Source organism: Vulpes lagopus, chromosome 17 (genome assembly GCF_018345385.1).
Source record: "Vulpes lagopus strain Blue_001 chromosome 17, ASM1834538v1, whole genome shotgun sequence".
Lineage (NCBI taxonomy): Eukaryota > Metazoa > Chordata > Mammalia > Carnivora > Canidae > Vulpes > Vulpes lagopus.
In genome coordinates this window covers 29,685,521-29,690,807 of record NC_054840.1, presented here as the reverse complement: position 1 = coordinate 29,690,807, position 5,287 = coordinate 29,685,521, and positions in this window count along the sequence as shown.

The following is a 5,287-nucleotide window of genomic DNA, read 5'->3' as shown; positions in this document are numbered from 1 at the left end:
TCATTCTGACCCCGGGGGGTCGCATGTCGACCCTGCCTCCCCAGAAACCTGGGAGAGGCCAGCCCAGGCCCCTCAAGGTCATGTATTCTTTTCTGTTGGGGGGGCCCACCAGGAAGGACAGTGAGATGTGGCAGGGCATGGTGTCACGGGGCCAGAGCCTCAGGGCCCATATTTTCACCATTTCGCTCTCCTCCAGAGGCCCAATGCATGTAGCTTCCCTGGGAGGCAAAGGTCAGACAGTCCCAGGACTCTGTGGGGTCTTGGGGTAGTGCTTCAGTGCTGCCGTGGCTCTGGCCTGGCCCTGCCTATCACTGCCCAGCAAGCAGCTTGAGCTGTTGTGGCCATAGATCAGGAAGGGTATCTGGATCCCTACAGTATCATCTTACTGGGCTGGTGGACCCCATGATGGGACACTCAGCACTCAGTCTGTAGCTGGCCGACCTACAGTCCACCTTAGCAGCCACTGCCCCAGGACATGTCATCATGCTGAGGGGACAGAACTCTCCCACAGCCTTATCAGGAGCACAAGGAGGCCCAGGAGGCTGCGGGGAACTGCTGACCTGATGCTTGGGGTGACGTTTCCCAGACCAACGCTGGCCTCGAGATGGTGGTGGATGTGCCTGCCAGCAAGTGTTCCTGCGGACTTGGGGCCGACTGAAGGTTTCTCTTAGATTCCACAAACACAACGACCCAAGGGAAAAAGCAATGACTCGACTTCATCAAAGATAAAAACTTATGCCAGCAAAAGTGTGACAAAACGACCTACCCTGAATACAATGATTTATGAATAGCCTGAGGGCGGTTATGGGGGAGCACGAGGGCCTCCCTGTTCCAATTCGAGAAGAGCAAGCCTGCTCATGGGCCAGGAGGACCCAGAAGCCCTAACCGTCCATCCCGGACCACAGGGTGGGGGGGATTGGTCATCGCATGTCGGGGTCCATGCCCCTAGGATGGGCTGGAAAGGTCATGGCTTGGGTCTCCCCTGCACAGAACAGGGCTTACAGGGGAGCGGGGATCCTGGATGAGCTGCCTGAGCCCCAACCACAGCCTCCTTCCCTGGTCTAGGGCAGCAAGGAGGCAGCCCTGACTGCGTGGATCTGTGGAAGGGCTGCAGGAGCTGCCTCATGGGCATCACGTGGGGGTCAGTGTGTTCTCACCCCAGCCCAGGAGGCCAGTGCCCCCACCTGGACCCACAGTCCCCACAGTGGCCCGAGGGGAGCAGAGAGCAGTTCCCACTCACCTGTGACATCTTGCAGTGTGAGCACCTACTCTTTATACACTGGGGTACTGGGGAGAGTGGGATAGTTTGGGTTCTGAGCCAGGTCCTGAGGACCAGTGCCTCCAACTGCCTGCGGACGTAGAGTAGCGCCAGGCAGTGGCGGAATCCTGGGGCACCACAGTTCCGCCCACAATGGGGCCCCGTGTCATCACTGTAGGTCGGTGGGGTCCAGTCAGCACTTAGCCCTGCACCCTGAAGGCCAAGGGTGTGAGGGGAGGCGCTGTCACCACGCTGGGTGGGAAGGGGTTGCAGGCACCCTCCCACATCCTTAGTTCCCACCCTCAGGCTCTCCAGGCCTCCCACCCTTCTAGGTAGACTGGGTGTCTCAGCTGTCCTACCACACCCAAGGGTTCATAGCATGGATTTTGCTTAAGAACATTTGAGGGACTCCTGAGAGGTTCAGTCGGTTAAATGTCAAGTCTTGATTTTGGCTCAGGTCAGGATCTCGAGGTTGTAGTGTGGAGCCTCACCATGGGCTCGGGCCCTGGCTGGGTGGGAAGTCTGATTCAGAGTCTCCCTTACCCTCTGCCCCTCTCACTGCATGCTCTCTCAAATCTTTTAAAAATCAACATCGAAGACATTTGAGAAATCTTTATCATCTCTGCAGAGGTGTGTTCATATGTGTATTGGGTGTGTAAATGCTTTTTTTTTAAATTTTTCATTTCTCTAGAATAAATTCCCAGGAGTGCTACTACTGAATTATGTGGTAATTGTATGCAAAATATTTTTTGGACAGAACTGCTAAACTCTTTCCTAGCAGTGATTGTAAGATTTTACAAAACTGTGTGAACAGTTTTTTTCAAAGCAGTTGTCTAGATACTAGAAGTGTGACTGTTGGACCCTCAGGTAAGATTTATTTAGCCTTGGAAAGAACGGCTAAAATCTCCTCCAAAGCAACCATATTTATATCCACAGCATGAAGGAGCGTTCCTGTCATATACCACCCTCCAGCAACTAGTATCCTCATTTTTGGGTCTTTAGCCTTTCTAGGTGTACCTGGGTGGCTCAGCTGGTTAGGCGTCTGCCTTTGGCTCAGGTCATGATCCCTGGGTCCAGGGATGGAGCCCCGCATTGGGCTCCCTGCTCTGGGGGGAGCCTGTTTCTCTCTCCCTCTGCCTACCTCTGCCCCTACTTGCTTGCTCACTCTCTGTCAAATAATAAAATTAATATATATATATGTATATAGCATTTCTAAAAGGTGTGTAGCACCATCTCACTGTTGTTCGCATTGGCAACTTCCTAACGCTAGAGGATGTAGAGCGCACTTTTGTAGGCTTATTATCTGTGTGTCATCTTTGTCCATGTGTCTGCTCAGATATTCACCCATTGTTAATTAAGTTACCTGTGTTCTTATTGTTATGAGGGTTTTTTTGTGTAGATTGAATAAAAATTAAATAGTTTGAATATCAGATGTGTGTTTTGAACACATATTTTCTTTAGTTTTTGAGTTATCTTTAGGTTCCCTGGGCAATGTCTTTCACAGAGTAGCAGTTTGAAATTTGTAAAGTTCATATTATGTTTTTATCTTTTCTGGATCGTGTTTGGTGTTGTGTGTTAAAACGCACCACCAAATTCAAGGTCACGTAGATTTTCTTTTATGTTGCCTTTTTGATGTTTTGATAGCTGTGTGTTTTAAATTTACATACAATGTTGAGTGACTTTTGGTGGAAGTTGTAAAAGTTTTGCCACATATTTCACTTCATAACCTCTGGGTTCCAATTCGTTGTTCCTTAAGTATTTCTGGAGGAGCCGGGATATTGTAGCGCATGTCAGTGAGCCATTGCAGAGCTTCTAGGACTCAGCTAGAGCCTTGAAGGAGGCAGGTGTGGGGGCCCTGGCAGTGAGGACCCCTGCCTCCTGCAGGGCTCCTGCGGTGCCTGAACAGCCTGCAGGGGGCGCCCAAGCGCAGGCGCTGCCCCAGGGGGCTGGCAGGTGCAGGGGCCCTTGTCCACCTGCAGGAACAGGAGTCCCCACGCTGGGGAGGCTTGGGGAGCGCGTGGAGCCGCGGCCACTCTGACAGCAGCCCCGGCCTCTTCGGGCCTCGGGGTGAGGCTTCGGGCAGAGCTGGGGCCACGTCCACGCAAAGGGGAGCCTGGCCTCCTCAGGACCCGGGGTGATGAGTATGGGGCTGACGGAGGGCCCGACATACCTACAGAAATTGGCCTTTCAGGACCCGCTGTGGACGCTTCTGGAGGCATTGGTCGGGTCCACGCCGACATCAGCAGGGACTCTTCAAAACCACAGGTAAGGGATAAGTTAGAGTTAATGTTAGAGTTAGGGGGTAGGGGGTAGGGGGTATGGGGTAAGGGGTAGGGTTAGGGGTTAGGGTAAGGTTGAGGTTTAGGGATAGGGTTTAGGGGTTAGGGTAAGGGCTTAAGGTAAGGGTTGCGTTACAGTGAGGGTTAGTGTTAGGGTTAGTGTTTAGGGTTAGCGTTAGGGTTGAGGCTGGGTTAGGAGTTAGGTGTTAGTGTTAGGATTTCGGTTTTGCTACGTTTGGTTTAGGAGTTAGGGTTTGGGTTGAGGGATAGGTGTTAGGGATTAATAGGGTTATGGTTCGGGGTTAGGGTTAGGGGCTACAACTAGGGTATGGGGTAGGTTCTGGGTTCGAGGTAAGGTTACAGGTAGAGGTAGTGTTAGGGTTACAGGGTTATGGTTAGGTTTTAGGTTTTAGGATTAGGAGTTAGGGTTGGGTTAGGGGTTAGGGTATGGGTAGGGTTAAGGTGAGGTTTAGGGTTAGGGTTTGGGTTTAGGATTAGTTTTAAGGTTAGGGGTTACAGTTTGAGTTTAGGATGTGTGTTAGTGGTTAGTGCTTAGGGTTAGAGGTTTGGGTTAGGGTTATGGTTAGGGGTTAGGATTCGGAGGTTAAGGTAAGGTTTTAGGGTTTAGAATTGGGGGTTAGGGGCTAGGGTTAGGAGTTCGGGTAGAGTTAAGGTTTAGGGCTAGGAGTTAGGGTTAGTGGTACTGGTCACAGTTAGGGGTTAGGGTTAGAGTTTGAGTTAGAGGTTAGGGGTAGAGTTCGGGTTAGGATTATGGTTGGTGTCAGGGTTAGGGTTAGAGATCAGAGGTTAGGTTAAGGATTAGGGTTAGGAATTAAGTTTAAGATTATGTTTGGAGTCATGGTTAGCTGTATGGATTAGGGGCAAGTGATTCATGTTAGGTTTTCAGTTAGTGATAGGTCTAGTGTTAGGTGAAAGTTAGGATTAAGATTAGGGTTAGGGTCACTGTCTGTGCACAGGTAGTGATTAGTTCCAAGCATGTGTCTGGCACTGGGACTCCAAGTATCTTCAATGGGTTAGTTTTAAGTGTTTTCTTTAGGGTTAGGGTTAGGGTTAGGGGTTACAGTTAGTGTTTAGGGTTAGGGGTTTAAGGTTAGCCTTTAGGGTTAGCGTTAGGGTTAGGGATGGGGTTGGGTTAGGAGTTAGGTGTTAGTGTTTAGGGTTAGTGTTAATATTGGGTTAGGGGTTAGGGTTAGAAGTTTGGGTTAGGGTAAGGGTTTGGATTTAGGGGTGGGGGTTAAGGGATAATGGTTAGGGTTAGGGTTAGGGGTTTTTGTTTAGGGTTATGGTTAGGGGTTAGGTTCAGGGGTTACTGCTAGGGTTCCAGATTTGGGGTAGGGTTACATGCAGAGGTAGGGTTAGGGTTAGAGGGAGAGGGTTAGGTTTTAGTGTTTAGGATTGGGGTGAGGATTAGGGTTGGGGGAGGGTAGAGTTAGGGTTTAGGGTCAAGAGGTATGGTTAGGGGTTATTGGACAGAGTTTGGTGTTACGATTAGGAGTTAGGGTTATGGTTTGAGTTAGCCGTTAGGGGTAGAGGTAGGGTTAGAATTATGGTTGGAGTCAGGGTTAGGGTAGAGGTTAGAGATTAGGGTAAAATATAAGTTATGCTTGGATTAGGGTTAGTGTTAGGGTTAGGGGTTAGGATTAGGGTTTAGATTTAGGGTTATGGTTGGAGTCACGGTTAGGTGTGTGGATTAGTGGCTAGTGATTTGTGTTTGGTTTTCGGTTACTGA